Source organism: Balaenoptera ricei, chromosome 4 (assembly GCF_028023285.1).
Source record: "Balaenoptera ricei isolate mBalRic1 chromosome 4, mBalRic1.hap2, whole genome shotgun sequence".
NCBI classification, from domain to species: Eukaryota; Metazoa; Chordata; class Mammalia; order Artiodactyla; family Balaenopteridae; genus Balaenoptera; species Balaenoptera ricei.
In genome coordinates, this window is record NC_082642.1 from 159714156 (window position 1) to 159737159 (window position 23004).

General features: G+C 50.6%; 1 protein-coding gene across 3 annotated transcripts in view; it reads left to right on the top strand.

Annotated features, from left to right (window-relative positions):
* The first annotated feature begins 1560 nt into the window (after positions 1-1560).
* AGPAT3 (1-acylglycerol-3-phosphate O-acyltransferase 3) overlaps positions 1561-23004 on the top strand; it is a 93249-nt gene continuing 71805 nt past the window's right edge. The window contains exons 1-2 of one of the 3 annotated variants that reach the window (XM_059921683.1): positions 1567-1668; positions 2294-2453. The gene's annotated coding sequence lies outside the window, so the exon portion shown is untranslated. Of the gene's footprint in view, positions 1669-2293; positions 2454-23004 lie in introns of all 3 variants that reach the window. The other 2 variants (XM_059921682.1, XM_059921684.1) reach the window with 2 other exon arrangements.

A 23004-nucleotide genomic window follows, 5' to 3' on the forward strand; every position in this document is an offset into this window, starting at 1 on the left:
ATATTCCAGAGTTTATTTAACAAGCTGTCTTGTTGGTTGTTTCAGGGTTTTGTTTGGTTTTGTTTTTGTTTTTTCCCGTAAATATATGCTGTGCCAGAACCTCCTGTATACACATCTGCAAATGCCTGTGGGGATTTATCTATAGGATTCATGACTGAAGTAGCAGTGCCGGGCCCAAGGCTTTACAATATTAAATTTACATGAACATTGCCAACCATACTTTCTTTTTCAAGGATAAGGGGATTGTGAGTAGAACAGGTGCAGGTATGTTTATTTTAGTCGGGGTGTTTTCTGAAATAATTCGAGGTGGCTTAAAAAAAGGCACAGCAGACAGCAGCAGCACCTGGTATTGTAAATAGTTTTCGCAGGAAGCTCCTCCAAGCTCAGGAGGTCCTCCTTGGACCTGAGGACCCGAGCAGGGGGCAGGCCACACGGAGGTATGAAGTAGGGAGAGCAGACTGGAGGTGACCCTCCACCCTTGTGTACAGCCCAGCGCCGGACAGCCCTGCCTGGACGCTCCCTCAGGCCCGGTGCCTGGCAGGGGACGCAGGCAGCCCTTCTTCCAGGAGAGGACAGCGTCAGGGACCGCAGGCGACGGGTGGGGCTAGCGAGGCCGGTTCAGGGCGACCGCCTCCCCCCACCCCAATTCGGGGAGGCTTCCTCCAGGGTCAAATACGGATACAACGTTGCCAGCCGGATACAACGTTGCCAGCCCAGGGCCAACTGTAAAGACGTCAAAGGGCGCTTTACTTAGGTCTGAAACACGACCTCGCGCGGACCAGCGGCTCCCAGGACGTTCCCCACCGCGACCCCCGCGACCCCCCCTCCCCGCCCCACGGCGTTAACCGTGGCCTGGGGGGGGGGTCTCATGCCTGGAAACACCCCCAGTGCGTGCAGCGGGGCCCCTGGGGAGATGGGGGCAGTCCAGGCGGTCCGCACTGTCCGTGGTGCTGCCTCCCCGCCCCCCCCACCCCACCCCACCCCCCGCCTCCACCGCCACGTGTGCCGGCCCACCATGCAGTTGCCCTGGCCCTGGGTCCAGCCTCCAGGCGGTCTGTGCCCCCGACAGGTCCCCTCCCTCCACCCCCAATCCGGCCCTCCACCGACCTCGCTGTCCCGCACCCCAAGTGCTCCCGCCGGCCCCAAGCCCTCCGGGTGCTCCAGCCGCGTCCGTTACTGGACACGGGCCCGTCCCTTCCCAGCCGGCGCCCCGCCAGGCCGCCCACCCCGGTGTCCCCCTGTCTCTCCCCGTGTCCCGTGTTCCCCCCGCTCTCCCCCTGTACCTCCCTGTCCCCTTGGCTTATCCCCCCTTGTGTCCTCCCCCACCCGTATTCCCTCCCCACTGTTCCCCTGTACTCCCGCGTCCCCGGCATGTCTCCCCGCTGTGTCCCCCCCGCACGTCCCGTGTCCCCTCCCCGCGTGTCCCCGCCGCCCCGCGCGCCGGCGGAACTGTGGGATCGCCGCGCACAGGAAGTGGCGGGGCGGCGCGGCCGAGGGCGGAGGGCGGCGGGCCGGGCGGGGCGGGATGGGGGCCGGGGGCGGCGGGCGCCGCACTCGCTGAGGCCCGACGCAGGGCCGGGCGCGCCCAGGGCCGGAGCGCAGCGGCCGGAGCGGCCCGGAGGCGACGCCGGGGCCGAGCGCGCGACGAGCAGGTGGCGGCGGCTGCAGGTGAGCGGCGCGGCCCCCGAGGTCGGCCCCCCGCCCGGCCCGCCGCCCGAGGTCGGGGCTCCCTCCACCGCCGCCCCAGGTCGCCCCCGACCCGGGCCCCGCGCCGCAGTGGGCCGGCTGCGCTCCCCCCGGCGCGGGGCCTGCGGGAGGACCGGGACTGGGGCCCCCGGGCCCCGGGTCCCCTCCCGGCCTCCCCGGGGCCTCGTCCGGCCGGGCCCAGGCCCCGTTCCCCTCCCCGTCCCCGCAGGCCCGCCTGGGGCGCTGCAGCCGGGCGCGCCGGTCCGGGCTGGCGCGCGGCCAGGGCCGGGGCACCCCAGGAGGGGCGGGCGACCCGGCTGGGCGAGGGCACGACACCCCCACCCCTCTCCCCGCGGGGTTTCTCGGGCCCCTCTGCTCCCCGCGGATGCGACGTGCCCCCCCCCCCCCCCCGGTTTCTGGGCGCTGGGGACCTGGGCCCCGAGCGCTCCCCCGACCCTGCGCTCTGCGGCCAGGGGTTAGTTTCACTTTTTGCTCGGCCACGAGGGAGGGCTGCAGGTGGGAATGCGCAGCAGTGGTGGGTGCTGAGTGTTCAGATTTGACTTTGGCGCTTGGACCAAAGGCCGACTGTGAATTTCCACGGTTCCAGTCAGGTGATGGGGTCGGTCAGTAACCCAAGAGGCATTTGAGAGGAAAACCACCGCCACCCCCAGGGCCGCCCAGAGCACCCAGGTCGGTTGATCCTGCCCGAGGGTCTCAGGAAGGGAGGATGATCTAGCAGTTGAAGCTACCTTGAAAATATTGTGCAGGTTCTCTCTTTCTTTCTTCCAACTTTTTTTTTTTTTTTTTGGCTGTGTTGGGTCTTCGTTGCGGTGCACGGCCTTCTCACTGTGGTGGCTTCTCTTGTTGCAGAGCACTGGCTGTAGGTGCGGGCTTCAGTAGTTGTGGCATGCGGGCTCAGTAGTTGTGGCTCACGGGCTCTAGAGTGCAGGCTCAGTAGTTGTGGCGCGCAGGCTTAGTTGCTCCGTGGCATGTGGGATCTTCCCGGACCAGGGCTCGAACCCATGTCCCCTGCATTGGCAGGCGGATTCTTAACCACTGTGCCACCAGGGAACCCCCCCCCCCCCCGACTTTTTTTTAAAGCACACTATATACAGTCTCCTCTAAGAGAATACTAGAGCAGTTAGGTTCCTTTTCATAGGAAATATGATCTTATGAGAAGGAAAAATGAGGTGGGCCGTTGGCCTTGAGATAGACTGGAATGAGAATTGCCACCCATATTAAGGGTGGAAACCACCCAGAGATCCCAAACCCCTAGTGGTGTGTGGTGGCCTGGCGATGGCTGTGTGCTGAAGGGCCCAGTGATGTTGGACTAAGCTGGGGTGGATCCCCTACGTGTTCTGAATTACAGCTCTGCAGGCTGACTGTACTCATTTAGGGACTGCTAATCAACGTTTTCTCCGTTTAAAAGCTTCATAAGGGATCTCAGTGAGATTCTGAACATTCTCTAATTTGACCATGTCCTTACTGCTTTCCCTCCCCCTTTTCTGGGTCATCCTGGCTCCACCCTCCTTTCCCTCAAAGTTGCAGAGTTGGCCTGTTACAACTCACTTCCGTACCCCTTTCTCAGCCACCCTAAGGGAATCTTCCTGATTACATTGTTTAAAAAAAGGTGCTACATGTGATTGACATTCACACACACACGTGATTGACATTCAGAATGCCCACACATGTGGCTAAGGTTCAGCACGCACAGGCCCTCTTCTTGGCCTCGGAAGGGGCAGGCCTTGATGTCCTGAACCACACTTCACGGGCACGCAGACCGGCCGTGTTGGCCGGGGCATGCTGCTCACCCCACGTGCGTGGGGCCTGCGGGGGCACGTCTGCCAAGAGGGCTGAGGCTGAGCAGTAGCCTGGGGAACGTGCGGGGCAGGGTGAAAGTCCCTGTCGCAGGAGGTGAAGGGAGGTGCGGGAGGGACCCTTGCATTGCCAGGGTGTGGACTCTAGAAGCCGCCTCCCGGGAGGATGGTGCTACGCCCTGGCCGGCAGGCTGATGTTCTGTGTGCCTGTCTCACGTCTAGGTGCCAGGGCCAGGGAAGCAAACTGAAAGCAGTTGTTTATTTTGGAAGTCAGAAAAAGTGCACCCACCGAAGTGATCTGGTCTGTCCATTTTTACTCCAGCGTCCCACGTTAACTAGCGTGGGTCCTGATACACAGGGTTAGCCCTTTATTTACATGTGACACCTCTGATGGCACTTCCACCTTGGAAAAGAGTGGTCTGAGAAAACCCAGAGGTTTGGTTACCCCCTGAAGGTTGGGTCGCAAATTGGCGTGGCCAGAATTTTAACTAAGTTCCATGGACTCCCACCTGCTCAGCCCCATCTGTCTGCTAAAAGTCTGGAAACACTTTTATCTCTGGTCAAATCAGAGGTAGGAGGGAAATGTTGAAATCAATAGAAACAAGGAAAATGAGAAACAGAAATTGTGTTTGAGAAGAGCCAATTTACTGGGTTTTCCGGGGCGGGGTGGAGGGGAGGGTGTGGTCAACGTGTCCAATCGCAATGGACCCCCAAAACACACATCTTCCCCTGGCTTTCAGCCTGACCTAGCGTGGGAGACAGGAGAGGGGGCTTCAGTGGAGATCAGTGGCGGCCCCTCGCTGTTAGCAGTTAGCCCCTGACCCCATCAAAGTCCACCTGGGGCAAAAGCAGTGGCTTCTGCTTCCATCTTTTTCTTCCTTCTCTTGGGCCTCATCAGAAACTCTAATATTTTACTGTTACAAGTTGTGGCGGATTGATATTTATAGAGCAAAGCATTGGATGCAATTGGCTACATTTGTCTGTCTGTTCCTTTCTTAATGATTTGACTATATGACATAAGATCTTTAGTTACTCAGTCTTCTCATTGAGAAATGTGTGTTACAGTCAGATTGGACTGAATTTTGTAAGACAATTGCTTGGAAATTTCATGGATTTTACTTTTGGTTGACCAAGGAATGCTTGAGGTTTTAAATGAGTTGTTTCACATTGTAAAGCGAAATGACTCTGACTTAATCTGTTGTTTCTAAAACCACTTCGTAATAATCTTAAACTAATCCTAAATTACTAATTTCAAAATGCTGGATTTTAGGCAAACACATGAGTGGTTCAGCCTGGGACAGTCTCTCATTTAGTTATTTAGAAGAATTCACCATGTCCTGATTCTCTTCGTGGAGCAAAGTGCTAGAAACCGAAACACGGGTCATCCAGGGGCGGCATCTGTGTTTCTCTTTGGAGGTGGAGGAGCAGATGCCCGGGGAAAGTTGGCCCAAGTTCCCGCTGCAGGGCTGCAGCCTTTGGCCCTGGACGCTGTGCTTTAATTCGCTATGTCTTTCCGCAAGTGCAGCCAGAAGGTCACAGATAGGATACACTTTAAATACTAGTGTTGAAAGAAACTGTATCCTTCAGTATGTGACAGGCAGAAGTCATCTTCCAGACAGGAATGCTTTGCATCGTGCAGGACGACAAACCGAAGCTGAAGCTGGGCGCTCCTGGTGGCGGCTGCCTGCCAGCAGCCGAGAGGCCTGTCCTCAGGTGGCCCCAGGAGGCCATGCATCATTGATGTGGCTCTTCTCAGTTCCCTCTGAAAGTGGGTGGGGAATGAAGGCAGCGATAAGAAGGATGGCAGTGAGTTCTACCGTGTGCAGCAGTGAGAAGCTGCAGCGAGGAACACCTTTACCCGATCTGCTCTCACGGGGCCTGTGAGCCCCGCTGGCTGCATCCCTGGGGGCGGGCGTGGGGTGGGGGACTGAATTCTAGAGCTCCAGCAGCGGGGGCTCTTTTTCTCTTCATCACTCGGTTTGCTGACCTGAAAACTTTATAAGTGTATGCTGACGTTCAGTGTGTCCCTGCTTTGCGTCTAGTCTGATGACAACAGCTCCAATTATTGCATCTCCATGAGGCGTCTTATGGGCTCATTATGTTGTTTCTGTGAGGACAGGGTATTGCCCCATTACACAGTTGGAGGAACTGGGTGGGAGAGCTTGGCCGCAGTCCCTCGGCTGGCAAGTGATGCCTCTAGATTTCCAACAAGGTCTCATTGAATCCAAACCAACGCGGTGCTCAGAAAACTCAATCTATGAAAATCTGCATTTTTGAAGCAGAAACTCAGTGACTGGCTTCACAGAAGTATTCATTTAAAAAAACCTTTTCGCTTGTAGGAGGCAGGCGAGACTTGGTGGACTGGGGCCCAGAAACCCCCACTGAAGACGATAGAAACAGGTACACACTAGAAATGATGTTGCCTGGGGAAGAAAGAAATTCCATTTATGCAGATTCATCTGTGCTCAGCTTTTCATTTTCCGCTCTGTAGCAGTAAAGTGAAGAGCTGCCTATTGACTCTTAACATAAAGAATGTGCTGATGATTGGGTTATGCTTTTCATACATTGATTTCTAATTAGACCATCGTCCCAGGCTAATTGGAGTGATTGATTGAATGAATGAATGAAGATACACATCATCCTTATGTTCAGAGAGAAATTAATCAATTGGTATACCTTCCAAAATATAGCTTGCTAGGAGTGATTTTTGCCAAAATAAGACAAGTCAGATTGTTAGATGAAGCCGTCACCTGTTTGGGTTCCGCGTGAGGATGACGCAGGCACCCCCCAACCCCCGGCGGCAGCTTCTCTCCTGAGGGGAGTCTGAGTGTCAAAGCACTCTGACAGCCTCAGAGACAAAGTTTAGTGACTTGGAATCCACAAAAGTAGAAATAAATAAGCGCAACAGTAAAAATAAGCCCAAACAGTGAATAGTCCCTTGGCCCCCGGCAGCGTTTTGGTTTAGTTTTAGGAAAAGCCCTGCAGTCTGGCAGGTCCCCTTGAGCTGTTATTTGGGCTCCTTTGCTATAACTAGTGGTGAGCTGGTACACAAAAGTGAGTGTCCAGCGATGAAAGGAAGCAGAGTGCTTCTAGACGGGGGGCAGAGGTCAGAGCACACGCGTGTTAGCGCACGGCAGCTATTTTCAGCTTCCTAAATCGAGGCACTACCTACTGTAACTTCAGTTCTAGAACGTTTGTTAGAAAATGCTTTGGTGGCCTGCGGTCCAGTTCTAGCTCCAAGCCAACAGGGTGTTTTCCTGGGGTCCCAGCTGCTTTGTACCTGGCACTTCTTTAAATTTTAATGAGTTATTGGGTATAAATGTTTCTACTTTGGTAAACAAAGCTATATGTGAAAGCTGTAGACACACATCTAACAAGTGCCAGGCGGGGGTGGCCATGCCGATGAGTGATGACTGTACGTCTGTTCTCTCAGATGTGCCTTGCCTGACCCGCAGCCTCTGACCCCTCTGAACCCCAGCCACGGACCCCTAGCAGACATGCCAGGCAGGTACGGGACCAAAGTCACTAGCTCTTTGGTCTGCTGAGACAAGACAAAAATCTAGATCTTTCTATGCAATTATTTATTTTTAACAAGCTACAGGCAAACGAAAAAATGTTCCTGCCTGAATTTAGCCTCTGGGCCACTAGTTTTACAACCTCTGGTCTACAATATTTGTTTAATTTTCAAAATAAAGTAAGTGAGCCAATTAAATGAGGACTAAACGGGCACTTTCAAAATGCATGCAAGAGAAGCAAAACAAGAATAACAGAAACCCAAGACTTTATGTACGGATGAAAACCAAAAGAATTGTCTTTCTTATCTCAGCCATGGCTGCTGGAAACAGGATGGGGTTACGTGATACTGGATAGAGGAAAAGAGAAAAGATGGTACCCAGAGGGGTGTCAGTCTGGGAACAGAGGAACTCCATATGTCTCCAAGTGCGTGCAGGAGGCCCTCCTGAGGTCCATGTAAAGATGAAGTAATGTTTACAAAATGCATCGGGACTTTTACCAGAAGGCACTCCTCATCTTGCTCTGTTTTGATGGCATGTTCTGTGTCCACGCCTCTCGTTACACGTGTAGAATGGGACCACTGGGCGGGGAAGTCCAGGCAGGTTAAAATTTACACAGTGATATTTACACTGGGCTGTTTCCCAGAGTGATGGGAAAGACTCAGACTAAGGGTGTAAGTGGACCCACATACTCCATAGCACGTGGTATTGTCATTAATTTTTGCAAATAGATTGGATGCAAAATGTTACTGTCTGATTGTGGCCTTGATTTGTGTTTCCTGGTAGATGGAGTTGATACTCTCCCTATATTTACTGGTAGACGTGTTTCCTCCCTTGTGAATTCCTTCACCCATTTTCCTGTTAGGTGATAACTTTTTCTTATGTATTCCTTACATATAATTCTATATGGTATGTTTCCTTATGTATTCAGGATAGTGATCCTTTGTTGTAATGTGTTCATCAGGTACCTTTCCTAGCCGTGTCTTGTCTTTTTACTTTACTTTGATGAATAGAAATTCTTAATTTAATGTAGAGTTTATCCATCTTTTCTTTTGTGGCCTTTCGAGTGTTGCTGAGAAGTCCTTCCCAGCCCTGGGGTCACTCGTGTGTTCTCCTGTGTTTTCTCGTGGAAGTTGTAACGTTTGCTTTCCACGCTGAAGCCCTTAGTCCCTCGGGAGTGGACTCTGTGGTGACGAGTAGGGAGCTCTGTCCCCATGTGGAGAACAGTTGTCCTGACACCAGCCTCAGCCGCTCGGTCCTCTTTCCCTGCTGACCTGTTGTGCCACTGCGGCCGTGTGTCCAGTCCCCTCGGTTGGCTTGTCTGTCCCGCCGGTCCGTGTGTCTGCGTGAGTGGCGCCTGCCCGCGTTGCTGTCTGGACATTCTCCCCGCTACCGCCCCGCTGCCCCCTGGGTTCTCTAGAGCGCCTGGCTATTCTTGCTCTGTGTTTATCTGTGTTAAAATCAGCTTGTCAGGTTTCATGAAAAACTTTGTCAGGATTTAGATAGAAATTGCACCAATTCCATAGATCAGTTGAGGGGAATTTCTATTTTATGGTATTAAGACTTCCTGCTGTAAACGTGGTGTGTCTCAACTGATGTAGATCTTCTCAAATGGCTTTTAATAAGGCCCTGTATATACTATAAGTATACGCTCTTAGACTCTGTGGTTAAATTTATTTCCAGGTGTCCTTATTATTTTTGTTACTTTCATAAGTGGTATTTTTAAATTTTATTTTTTTATTTAAAAAAATTTCTAACTCTTGTTGGTGTTGAACAGAAATGCAGTTGATTTTGGATATCGATTTTATATCCAGTCACCTTGCCAATCTCTATTTCTTATAATTTACCTGTACATTTCAGGGATTTTCTGCATAGACAGGGAATGGTGATGGCTTCGTTTCTTCCTTATCCCTTTAATATTTTTCCATCCTGTTTTACTGCCTGGGCCAGGGCCGTCAGGACCGTATTGAATGGAAGTGTGATGGGGCGTTTTTGTCCTATTCCTGATTTTCAGGAAATGCTGCTCAGTTTTCCCGTTTGGTGTTGGTACAAACACGGAGGCCGCTTAGTTCGGAGTCTCCCTATGGCTCCTCCTGGGAACAAAGGAGCAAACAGATGGAAGGAAATAAGAGGAGAAGAGATTCAAGACTTACCTTCATGGGTCATCAGGGAGACGCAAAAATAAAAGCACAGTGAGATGCCGGCCTACCGCACCGGGGGAGTCAGAACGTAGGGAGAGTGCCTGGGCCAGGTGTGGGCACAGACGTGAGTCAACGGAGCGCAGGTGTGGGTGTAGACTGGTGGGCCGTGTCTGCACAGGGGCCTTTCACCTCTTGGCGCACCTGGCACGTGGTCCCCGGGACGTCTGGGCGCCCCCAGTATGGACAAGGTGTCCCCAGCAGCACTGCTTACTAACGGCCCCGGGGACACCGCTGGGGGAGAGGCCGGGGTTAGGGCTAAGCATACGGCATGGGGGCCGGTAAGAACGCCTCTTCAAATTTCTTGTATTGAAGTGACGATGTACTGGGAGGAGACTCAAGGCTTCATTCACATAAGGGGTGGGAGGGTGCAGCGGGGAGGGGCCACAGTGTGTTACGTATCTCCTTGGACTATGTTACCTGTTTACAATAATGAAATTATAAAAAAAAAAAAAGAGAGAGAGAGAGAATGCTTATTTTTCTTTAGATGCCCCCTTTCTGTTAAGAAAGTTGTCTTGTTTATACAAATATTTGATTGAAAATGTTTTATCAAAGACTTTTTCTGCATGTATTAAGCTGATTGTATAAGATTTCCTCCTTTGATAGGTTGATTTGGTGAAGTACATGAGTAGATTTTCTTGCTTTTCTGGAAATGTCCCATCTCGGCCATGATATATTATTTTGTATTGCATTACCACGTTTGGTTTGTTAATGTTTTATTTAGGATTTGTTGCACCTTTGTTTAGAAGTGCGCATGGCTTGTAATTGTCCTTTATTATACTGTCCCCGTCTGGTCTGGGTTTGGTGCTGATACTGGTCTCATCATATGAGCAGCCAGGATTGCCTCCTTTTCTGTGGCATAAAAGAGCTCATGTGAGACTGAGGTTATGCGTTTCTTACATAATTTCTTGGTCTGGGCCTGGCTTTCGTGCAGACAGATTTTTACATCCTGGTCGATTACTTTAATAGTACAGATCTGTTCAGCTTTTCCAGCCTTTTAAAAATAAGATTTGGTATTATTTTCTAGGGAGTGATCTGCATTAGTTATCTGTTGCTATATAACAAATGACCCCAACACTTACTGGCTGTCAACAGCACTTACCATCTCACCGTTTCTGTGGTCCAGGAATCCAGGCTCAGCTTAGATGGGTCCTCAGGCCCGGGGTCCCTCACAGGCGGTGAGCAAGGTGTCGCCTGGGGCTGCAGTCTTATCTGAAGGCGCCGCGGGGTAAGGATCCCTCTTCAAGTTCATTCATGTTTCTGTCAGGATTCAGGTCCTTGCCAGTTGTTCTGAGGGCTCCCCAACCTGGCAACTTGTCCGTCAGAGTGAGAGTGAGAGGGGGAGAGGGAGGGAGAGAGGGCACCAGCTAGACGCAGTCTCAGTGTTGTAAACCACATCTCGGACGCCACCTTCCACTACTTTTCTTGTCCACTTTTTGTTGGAAGCCAGTCACTAGGTCCAGCCCACCCTCAAGGGTGTGGGTTACACAAGGGTGTGAACCATGGGGGTCATCTTAGACCTGTGTACCCCAGTATCCATGTCAGTTATGTTGTCAGTTTCTTGGTACAAAAGTCATAATATTTTCTTAATTTTTAAATCTCTACTGTATCTGACATTAAGCTCCCCCTTTCATTCCTAAAATGTTTTTGCTTTTCTTTTTTCTTGATTCATCTTAGCAGAGGCTTCTCTGTTTCATTGCCATTCGCAAAGAGCCGACTTTCAGTTTTATAGATCTTGTCCAACACATCTTTGGTTCCCATGTCATTAATTTATCCTTTCGTTGTAATCGTATCTTTCTACACTCCCTGGGTTTTGCTTTTTTTTTCTTTCCTGGTGTTCCCTTTACAGATTATTGAGTTGAAAGCTTAACTTCTTTTTTATTTTTTCTAAGCATAGTTTCTTAATTTTCAGACTTTATTTCTATCGTAAGCATTTAAGGCTATAACCTTCCTTCCTGGTTCTGCTGTCCTATGTCCTGTATATTTTGGCGTGCAGTACTGTCGTTGCTCAGTATTTGAGTTTTTGAGCATTTAAAAATCCTTTATTATTCTTCTGTGACCCATGAGTGATACAGAGGTACTTTTATTTTCTAAATGCACTGGGATTTTAGGTTATATATTTACTATTGACTTCACCTCAGAAGCCTTGTGGGCAGAGGACATGGTCTGTGTGGCACTGACTGGCATTCTCTGAGACGTGGATTACACCCTGTCACCTCCTCCTGGCTCAGGGACCCGCTGTCAGTTCCGCTGTCCTTCCTACATCAGTAATGTTTCCTCTCTGCTGTGTTTGTGGTCCCTTTTACATCCAGTATTCTTCAATTTCATGGTGGCATCTCTGGAGTGGATTTCTTCTTATTTTCCTGCTTTGGAGTCAGTGTGCTTCCTGAGGATAAAGTTTTGTGTCTCTCAGTAATTCTGGAAAAATTTCAGCCATTCTTTTGTTGAATTTTGCTTCTACCTTATGCTTGCCTTTCTCACACCATCTTCCAGGCCTCTTCAACTCTTGTTCATGTCTGTCTTTTAGTCTTTTTATTTTTTTTTTGCCACATTCTGGGTGATTTCCTCAGCTTTCCTTTCCAGTTTTCCAGCTCCATCTTCATCTCTGTCTAATCTGCTGCTTAACCTGCTCATTAAACTGTTCATTTCGGTGATTATAGTTTTCATTCTCAAACGTTCTCTGTGATTCTTTCCAAACCCGCCTCTTCTCTTGCTTGGTGTTATTTTCTTTGCACATATTTCAATTTCCTTTTTTATCTCTAAGCATATTATTCTATATGCTGCAAAGAATAATGCCAAAGTAATAATAGCACCCCAAGTAATACCAAAGTCTAAACGTCTTGGGGGTTGAATTCCACCGTTTGTCATGCTGCCTCTCACTCCCTGAAGCTAGTTTCTTGTGTGCCTTGTCACTTGGACTGTGATCTTGTATCCAGGAGGACTTTGTCTGCAGATTCCCTGGAGCACATCTCCCTGGACAGGTTCTGCCTTCAGGAGTGCTGCCTGCTTCTGCCAGGAGCCCAGGAGTGGGACTGATCTGGAACCATTATAGGTTAATTTTCTGGACTCATAAAAGGGAACTTCTGAAGACATCATTGACAAAGAAGGAAAATGATCCCAAAACAAAACTCTGAGCTTGAAGAGATTGCTAAGGTGAATCGATACAAATCCTGATGAATAAACAATAATGAAAGTTAAGGAATGCCGTAGGTTCGAGTATACCTAAGTGACTAAGCTAACTTGGGGTAAATTTTATCCTGGCGTACAACTGCCTGGTGGAAGACAATTGTGGTGTCCAGGGAGCTTAAAGCCGGGGGCCCCTCCCTCTCAGTGCACATCTTTATCAAGCGCTTTAACCAGTTTGGGACACAACTGCAAAACCTGTCTCAGATTTTGTCTTCAATGAACTTAACTTCTCTGTCATCCATACAACTGAGGTGGTGTCTGCTTTTTTAGAACTGGAGACTAAGCCACCATCCAAACAGTTTTCTTCAAATGACGTTTTTGGTAGCTGGAAAACTACCATACGTGTGCAGTGTGCAGTATATGCCAGTAAAAGTGAAAGGGCATGATTTTTTAAGATGGTTAATACATTTTAGCATGTCCGATTTCAAAACTGGAAAATAAATGTCAGGACTTCCCTGGTGGTCCAGTGGGTAAAACTCTGCGCTCCCAGTGCAGGGGGCCGGGGTTCGATCCCTGGTTGGGGAACTGATCCCCGCATAGAGGCCGCAACCAAGGAGTCTGCACGCAGCAACTAAAGATCCCGCGTGCCGCAATGAAGATCCCGTGTGCCACAACTAAGACCCGGTGCAGCCAAAATAAATAAAATAAATAAATATTTTAAAAAAGGAAACTAAACGTGAAGGGAAAGAGCATTAAGCAAATGGAATGGTGTTATTTGGGGGGCTCTGCCTGAGGTCGTGTCTGCCAGGGGCCTCCCGTCCCTCCTTGTTGTTTTAATTGCCTGTGAGGCCGTGACCCCAGCTCGCTGTCCTCTCAGCTCCGAGCCCTAAACCCCAGGCCCACGGGTTCCCCCGCAGGCTGTGTGTCCTCAGCCCAGGCGCCCGATCTCAGCAGGCCTCCCCTGTCCACCCGCGGCTGTGAACCACCCCTACCCTCTCCCCGTCTCCTGCGGTGAGGTCACCGCGCTGGTGTCCAAGCCAGGCCCCTGCCCCGCCGGGACCCCTTCCTCCGTGTCTCTCCCCCAAACCCCCACTATCCCTCGTGGAACCTCACTGATTCCCCCCGAGACAGGCCACACATGGGCTTCTCCGGTGCCCCCAAAGGCCCCCAGCCTCCAGTTCTGCTCCCGCCAGATTCCTTCCCTAGGGCGCATCGAGGTTCTGTTTCAGTAGCCCCAGTACTGTCCCTGTCACTCCCTGGCTCCAGCCCCCGTGGTGACGCCCCACCGATGCCTCCTCCCCTTCCTGGTCCTCGACGTCCCCCAGCCTGGTCCCGGCTTCTCCCCCGAGGCGCGCTGCACCTTGGGCCTCTCACTTCCCCAGGAGGCCTTCCCCATCCCGAGTGTGAGTCGGAATGCACACGCACGCACACACGTGCACACACGTATGCTCACATACACCCACACGTGGACCACGTCGTACAGGCTGTCTTTGCGGCCCACTTTCCTTGGTTCACGTCACACTGCTGACCTTTGCCATCTGCCCCTGTCCCTGGGTAAAGACCGCGAGGGCCGTGCTTGACTCCGTTGTGTGGACAGCGACGCCTGCAGCCAGCCGTGCTGGCGGCACCGCTTGCTGTTTCTGTCTCCCTGTCGGGAGTCCGGCGGGCACCCTGCACGGCTCTTCCCTGGTCGGCTTCCTGAGGGCAAGTCCTCCCGGCGATCGCTGAGCCAGGGTCCTCACGGCCAGAAACTTCCGAGCCCTGTGGCCGACTTACCCCCAAAGAGACCACGCCTGTTTCCACTCACACCAGTAATACTGGAAAAGAATAACACCATTCTAGGTGCCTAATAGTTTTCTCATTTCCACTTTGTTTTGCAGTTTTGAAATCCAGCCTGCTAGGGCTTTGTCCCTGCGTTTCACCGTGCACTGCGGCAGTAGGCAGTAGCATAACCGACGCTGTCCCCTGTGTGTTAAGGCCCGCAGTGCAGATACGTGGCAGGTGGCTGGCCTTTCCCCGTGGGAGCTGCGGGATGCGCCGCGGGCTCGAGTGGCTCCCGGGAGGTGACTTCATGCCTCTCGGTGGTGGCCCTCTGCTCATCGCTCCCCCGGGGGCTGGTGAGGGTTAGAAAGCAGGTACTTTGCAGGTGAAGGTACTGTGCAGAGCGGTGTCACACACGAGGCGCCGCACGCGTGTCGGAGCAGCGATGCCGCGCGTGGCGGTGAGTGGCGCGTCCCGGCAGGGCTGCCCGGGGACAACAGCACGTGGACAAGCGACCCGAGGCCGTGAGCGCCGCAGGGAGGGCAGAGATGGACATGGCTGGGCTCTGCACAGGCTCGTTCCCAAAACGGCCACCGTGTCCTTAGGCAGCTGACAAGGGTCCCGGCTGCCTCTCGTCTGGTGCCCCTCAGGTGCAGAGCAAGAGAATGGTGGGTTTTGTCCGTCCGCGTTGCTCTCCGTTTTTGCAGAAGCCTGTGGCGGAGGCCTTAGGCTGCGTCCTGCTGTGTCCGGCGCGTTTCTGGAACACGGGAGAGGCCGCTGTCCTCCAGCCCGCGCCCAGACCGAGCGCTTGTCTGACGTCGCAGAAGTGCTGGCTTTCTGTGCCAGCTTGACGTGTCCCTCGGTGCTGAATCACTTCATGGCTCAGCACACCCGAGAGGAGCTTCTCTTCCCTCTAAAGCATCCTGAGGGCAGCAGGGATGCTGGCCGCCGGGCCTCAGGGGCCACCTGCCCTCTGTGTGGCGGGAGCGGGCAGGGCACCTCGTCCGTCTGTCCCTGTGTGGCTCTGAGGTTGCTCCTCGGGGGTGCGAGGCTGTGTTTGTGAATCACTGGGAGAAAATCAAGCCGGGACTTGGCATGGAGTCCTGATTGTTTAATGCTGCGAGTTCAGTTTCAGACTTTTGGTGGAGTGGGCCTAAAGGAGCCTGTCCCGCTTTGTCCTCAGGGACTCTGATGGGCTCAGAGTGGATAAGCTCCCTTTCTCAGCAGTTTTCTTGCCATTTGTGTGTGTGTGTGTATGTGTGTGTGTGTGTCACATACACACCTGTGGCCCTTTGAAAATAAATGTCAAAATGTGCAATCACATGGATGGTAGCACAGCTGTATTTAAAGCAATGACTTTTGCCAGCTACTCTTCTTATTCACACCCACATACATCCACCAAAACCCGAAATAAGCACATAGGTAGAGGGAGGAACCCGACCCCAGTGCGCTGACGTGCAGGGAGCAGGCGGTGGTGGCCTGGACGTTTCAGGTGAGCTTTATCGGGCATCGTGTCTAACTTGACACGTGTGACAAGTAGCAGTATGTTAGCCGTGCTCAACGAGAGAGATTTGTTCCAGGCTCGGGCTGTGATTACAGGGTTGACCCTTCCAAACTGGGTGATGGGGGGACGGGGAGAGAGACACAGAGACAGGACAGAGACAAAGAGAGACAGGGAAGGGGAGAGGGAGAGAGAACATGAATAAGAGTGAGGCTTCTTGTAAATAAGACTTTTTTTAGGAAGAAAAGAGAATTGAAGAGGAAGTGAATTGCTAGGTGTTCGTGCTTTGTCAGGTACAGTGTATTTATTTCCAGAGAGGGATCGGTTTCTTCTTCTCCTTCCAAATTTTATAGAAGGAAAAGAAAATTGGAAATATTTAATAATTTTGTCATAATTGTTATTTGTAACTTGTTGATTATATTGTACTTCCAAGAATGGGTTAGCTTCTTTTTTTCAAATTAAGAAATGCTTTAGTATCTGAAACACATAGAATACTGAAGCCCCTATACCTACCGTCCAGTGGAGGAATTAATCATTGTGGATACATGGGAGGCCAAAGAGCTGGTGGAACTAAAAATTTCTAAAATTCTTAACATGTAAGCAGAAAAGGGAACGAGAGGGAAATAACAGCAAGTGTGTTGTGTCTGAACCTGTGAGGCCACGAGCCACAGAGCCACACCTGAGACGTGGCTGGTCTGGATTGAGATGTGCTGTTAGGGAGGAATGCACACTAGGTTCACAGACTTAGTATGAAAAAAAAGTAGAATATCTCACTGATTCTTTTAGATTGAATAGACGTCAAAATGATAATATTTTGGATATACTGGGTTAAATAAACTGTATTATTAAATTATTTTTGCCTATTTCTCTTTTTTATTGAAGTCTAGTTGATTTACAAATATTGTGTTAGTTTCAGGTGTACAGCAAAGTGATTCCGTTTTTTATGTATATGTATACACACACATACACACGCGCACACACATATACTTTTTCTCAGATTCTTTTCCATTATAGGTAATTACAAGATATTGAGTATAGTCCTCTGTGCTATACAGTAGGTCCTTGTTGGTTATCTATTTTATATATAGTAGTGTGTATCTGTTAATCCCAAACTCCTAATTTATCTCTCCCCCTCTTTCCCCTTGGTAACCGTAAGTTTGTTTTCTATGTCTGTGGGTCTATTTCTGTTTTGTATATGAGTTCATTTGTATCACATTTTAGAGTCCACATATAAGTGGTATCATATGATAGTTGCCTTTCTCTGTCTGACTTACTTCACTTAGTATGATAATCTCTAGGTCCATCCATGTTGCTGCAAATGGCATTATTTCATTCTTTTTTATGGCTGAGTAATATTCCATTGTGTGTGTGTGTGTGTGTGTATGCATGTATATTTCAATATATACATATATATATCAATAATATATATATATTCTTAAACCAGTCGTCTGTTGATGGACACTTGGGTTTTTCCATGTCTTGTTTGCCTGTTTCTTTTTACTTTTTAATGCGGCCCCTAGGAGATTTAAAATTGCATTTTGGCCCCTGTCGTGTTTCCCCTGGACATGCTAGTTGTGGTTCTGAGTGGCCTCATGAGGGTGGAGCTGTATGACCTGGGCGGGTCCTTCATCTTTGGGCCCCGCGCCCCAGGAGTCACGGGAGGTTTCTCTAGTGTGTAAGTCTCTACCCTGCGGGACCCTGTGCCTCTGGCCAAATGCACTTAATACACGTGAAATGCTCAGAACAGGGTCTGGCAAATACTAACCACCAGGTGTGTCTCATATTATTATTAATAGACTCTTTGGTAAGATCTTCTTTACTGTATAGAAATGGATTTCATAGATCGCCCACACCCAGAATTTCAAAAGGATGGGTGTTCCAGTCCGGAAATGCCTGGGCGGGTCGGAACCCCGGCCCTGGCGGCTGTGGCGTGGTAGGGGGACAGGCAGAGGACGCCCCCGGGCGTGTCTCCCGGGGAGGTGGCTGCTTTCCTGGACTGGTCAGCGTGTGCAACAACCCGGTCGTGGTGTTTGCTCCAAGTGGGGTCGGGCCGTGAACTCTGAGAGCAGGAGTCCAGGGGGACCCGCCCCCCAAAACCAGCAACAGGCACCGACCCCGGTAATGCAATCCCTGCGCAGCGAGCGGGAAGGTCCGGGGGCCCCGCCGGCCCGAGAGCCCCTCGGCGCGGCCCAGCCCCACCCTTGTCTGTCCTCGGGGCCCTGGGGCTGGAGCCCGGCCTCGCTCTGTCCTTGCTGCGCGGCCCGCGAGGGCCCCGCGGAGGCTGGACAGCTGGAGGAGCAGCGCCCGCCTCTGTCGTGAGTTTGTGCGGGGCGCTCGGAGGAGAAGCCGGGGCGCGCGGGGCTCCTCCTCGTCCGCTCCTGGCGGGGATTCTGGGCGGGGCTGGGGCGCAGGGCCCCCAGGGTCTCCGGGAGGGACGCGCCCAGAGCGCGGTGGCCGTGGCTCCGGGCTCCTGAGGCCCCTGTAGCCCCGCTGGGAAGGCCAAGGCCATCAGCCCCGGGGCAGCTTCTCCTGCCGCTCAGCCGCCGGCCCTGGAGGCTCTGCCGTGGTCCTGCTCACAGCCCCTGGGGGGCACGGGGCCCTGAGGACCTTCCCTTCCTCTCTGCCGTGGGCGTGGTGTCTGTCTCCTGAGACACCCTTGACCCAGCTGGGCGCCGCTGTCACCAGGCATGTGCTACCCTGTCCCTGACAGCCCAGAAGAGTCCCTGGGCTGGGGGGACTGGGGGGGGGGCTGGGGGCCCCTCCCCCTTCCCTCTTCTCCAACTCCACTCTTCCCCTCCCCCCTCTCCCGTCTGTGTCATGAAACATTTGATTGTGAGCCGGCGATGGGGGTAGTACCTTTCTCAGCATATAAGCTTTCATGACCAACTCATCGATGGAAACATGTGGAACGTGAACCTCGTCTTTGTGTACCTCCTACTCGTGCTTCCGTATGTTCGGCGGCTTCTCAGTGGAGCGCGATGGTCTCCTCGTCTGAACGACCGGCAGCCCGTCCCGCCCCTCGCTGGCCTGCGTGGGCCGTGCGGGCTGGACGGGGCGGGCCTGGCCGGGGCTGCGCTCTGGGTCAGCTGAGGGTTGACCTGGAGCGCGGGCCTGGCCTGGGTCGGCGTCGGCGGCTCGTTGTACATGTTGGCTCTCTGTCTCTGCCCTCGCTTCTCCCCCGTTACCCTTAATAATCAGCTAACAGTGAGGCTCTGTGTTTCCTTCAGAAGCATAACCTTCACCCCCAGAGACCTTGTTGGAATGGAAGCACTCGTCTTACCGAAGAACAGGGGTTTGCTCCAGCCAGGGGGCGGGCGTGGCAGTGGGACTGGGATCTGGACAGTGTCCCCTGGCCCCGCAGGTGGCGTGGGGCTCGGGCCCGAGGGGGAGCCCCGGGTGTCCCGACACCCTGTTCATGCACAGCTTGCTCTGTCTCCACCGCGGTGAGATTAGATCTCCAAGCTTACACTTGGTTCCTGAGTAACCAACTTTCAGTTAAACGTCTTCTCCACTCGTGATGGCTGGTTTCTTACACAAGGCGATTTGAGGGAGACGTTGTCATGCTGTCCTTTGGGTCTGAGGGCCCAGGCTCCAGCCGGGCAGGCCCAGGGGTGCCAGGCGTCTGCGAGGGTGGTGGTCCCCAGGTGAGGGGCGCAGGCAAGGGCCTAGGTTTCCAGGGTCCTGGCGGCGGCTTGTGACTTCTGCTTCAGGTTTTTAAAGTTAGCCTGTTCTTTGGGTTTTCTGTATCTTTTTGGTCAATTGCTCTTCCTAGGAATTTGTCCTGTTAGCTCTGTTTTCAAGTTTATTGCTCCAAAGCTGCTCATAATTCCCTCTTAAAAATTTCCGCAGCGTTTGCTTATACCTCCTCCTCCTCGCTCCTGACGTCGTCCATGCCATCTCTCTCTTTATCTTGATTCTCTTGCCAAAACTCTGCCACTTGTACTGATCCGTTCAAAGAACCACCTTTGTGGTTTTCTGTATGCTTTATATTTCATTAATTTCTGCTTTCTAAGTTATTTCCTTCCTTCCTTTTGATTCACTTTCTGTTTTTCTAACTTATGTTTTAGGTCATTTGTTTTCAGCCTTCTGAAATTTTCTACCACACACTTAAGTATAACCTTTGATCCCTTTAAGAACTTTTAGCTGCAGCCTATGAGTCGTGATATGACACATTTTTGTTACTCTTCCATTCAATAGATTTTCTAGTATCTAATTGATTTGTTTTTTGATTGTCAATAACTGTTTTGAATTTCTAAGCATATGAGAATTTTTCCAAATATCTTTTTGTTGCCTTTTTTTTTTTTTTTTTTTTTGCATCAGTACATTTTGGTCTAAGAATATACTCTGATACTGATGCCTGTCTTCTGAAATTTGTCAAGACTTGTTTTATGGCCCAGCATATGGTCAAATTTTGGAAATGCTCTGTGCATCTTTGAACAGACTGTATTCTGCGGTTGGTGAGATTAGTTTTGGTAGGTTCGTTATCATGCTGTTTAAACTGTCTATGTTAGGCCTCGGCAAACTGTAGCACATGGGCCAAATCTGGCTCGCCACTTGCTTCTAGAAATAAATTCTTATGAGATCACATCCACACCCATTGGTTTATGTATTGTCTATGGCTGTTTTGCACTGTGACTTGGTTGAGTAGTTTCAATAGAGACCGTTTGGCCCAAAAAATCTAAAATATTTACTATTTGGCCCTTTCCAGAAAATGTTCACCAACTCTTGTATCCTCGTTGATTTCTTGTATCTATCTATTTTATCAAATACAGAGAGAGGTTCGTTAGACTCTCTAGTTATCACTGTGTATTTGCCTATTAATTCTTGCATTTCTATCAATATATAAATTGAATTTTTAAAAATTAATTAATTAATTAATTTTCGGCTGTGTTGGGTCTTTGTTGCGGCGCGCGGGCTTCTCGCTGCAGTGGCTTCTCTTTGTTGCGGAGCACGGGCTCCAGGCACACGGGCTTCAGTAGTCATGGCTCGCGGGCTCTAGAGTGCAGGCTCAGTAGTGGTGGCGCACGGGCTTAGTTGCTCCGCGGCATGTGGAATCCCAGACCAGGGATCAAACCTGTGTCCCCTGCATTGGCAGGCGGATTCTTAACCACTGCACCACCAAGGAAGTCCATCATTTCTATTAATTTTTGCTTTATATGTTTGGGGCTGTGTTATATTAATGACACAGTTTTAAAATTGTGGTATCTTCTTTACGAATGAAGTATCTGTCCATCTCTTCTAGTGTTTTTTGCCTGTAAGTCTGCTTTGTCTGAAATTCATGTAGCTGAACCTTTGGGTAGTACTTGTCTTGTAGACTCTTTCTATTCTTTTATTTTTAACCCTTTTGTATTTTTATGTCTTAGATGTACCTCATAAACAGCATATAATTAAAGTGTTTTTTTTAACTGAAGTTTGATCATCTCTTTAAAAAATTCTGACAATTAAAATTTTTTTAAGCTGGAGTCTTTATTTGGTTTACTTTAAATGTAATTACAGATAGATTTGAGTTTAAATCTACCATCTTATATTTTACTGACTGTTTTTTCTGTGCTGTTTCTTTTTTCTTCCCTTCTCCTTTCTTGCTTTTTTTTGAATTGATGATTGATCCTTTCTTTTTTCTTTGTTTCTTTTTTTTTTTTTTTTTTTGACCACTACCACTAGGAAGTTATAGACTCTTTCTGTTCCTTTGATGGTGTTCCCAGAAATTACAACATTCTTACTTATCGAACGTCAAATTAACTAGTACTTTACTTTTCAGGGGCGATCCAAGGACTGAGATCACCCCTAACTTTCCCTTCCAACTCATGTGTTATTGTGTATTTAATGTTTTTAACCTCACAAACCTTTGTTGCTGTATCCTTAGTATTACTTCTGTTTTTGATTTGTAGATATATCTGCCACTTTCTTTGCTCTTTATTTTTTTCTCATCTTTGACTTTCCGTCTGAGATCACTTCTTCCTGCTTGAAGTGTACGTGCATTAGAAATTCCTTTAGTTAGATTCTGCTGGTGGCAAGCCTTCCCCACTTTTGTTTAGTTTTCCCTGCTCCTTCAGAGATGCATTTGCTGGTTGTAGACTCTGGGTTGCCAGTCAGGTCCTTTTATCACACTGATGACAGCCTGTGCTGGCCATTGACATCCTTCATATGCGAACAAATCATTGTCAGGCTGTCTCTCCTTTGCAGGTAATCCGCCTTTTTTCTCTGGCTTCTGAGAACAAAATTAAAAGCCTTTGTGCTTCAAGAAAGTGAAAAGACAACCCACAGGATGGGAGAAAATATTTGCAAATCACACATCTGACAAGGGGCTGGTACTGGAATGTAGAAAGAGTTCTGACAAGGCTGAGCGGTCGGTGCCTGCGTGCCAGGCCGTACGGAACGTCTCAGGAAGGGGCAACAATGGGGAAGGCCCTGCCGCCTGCCGCTGGTTCTGAGCTGCGCCCTCCTGCCTCGTGCTGTCGCCCCCCCCGGACCCCCCTCCATCCACCCGCGTGCAGGAGAGTCGCTGGTCGTCTCTCCAGACGTTGCAGGCATCTCCATTCTGTGCAGCTGCAGCCTCTGCCTCTGACATGCTGATCAGCACTTCTCAGCTAAGGTGCAGTGGTCACGTCCGCTAGCGCTGCCCACTATGGATGAGTGAGAAATGGAATGAAAATGCAAGACCCCAACATCCACATCTAGCCGTGATGGGATGAAAGGGACCAGACCACACATTCCACCTTAAACAAAGGAAAACAAACAAAAGTGTGTGAGGCTACCGACTTCAAACATGCACAGCAGGAGAACCGGACGGTGACCCCACGAGAGGGTGTGAGTGGGGCACCCCTCTCCCAGCTTATCACCTGCAGCGGCCAGCTGAGCACAGGGAGGGCAGGTGGAGACAGAGGCTGGCGTTCAGGGACTCTGTGAAGGCTGGAATTTGTGGGGATACTGGAGGGGATAGGATTGCATGACTCAGGAGCTCTAGAGAGCTGAGAACGGTACCTCCCGACTCGTTCTTAGACTGTGGTGATCTGCGCACGTGTGTGGGATGCCACCAAGGTCGGGGGAGCCTGGAAAGGAGTAGATAGAACTGTTCCCTCAGTTCACACGGGCTGTGAATGAAGTTGTGTTCTCACCAGCCAGGCGGAAAGACCTCACAGCTCAGAGGGTGTCGGGTAGGGACCTCAGAGGCCATCGCCTCCCCCCCAGATGCAAGCCTGCTCAGGATCCACAGAAACAAAGCTTGAGAAGGTCAAACAACTCTGAGAAAGTTAATGATACTCCCAAACAAAGCCTGGCAATATTTGAGGGACCACGACAAGCTCACCCCCTGACACGCCATGTTCACAGTGTCCAGGAACCAAGCAAAAATTACTTGTCATGCAAACAGGTGGGAAAACATAACCCAGAAGTCAAGAAAAATC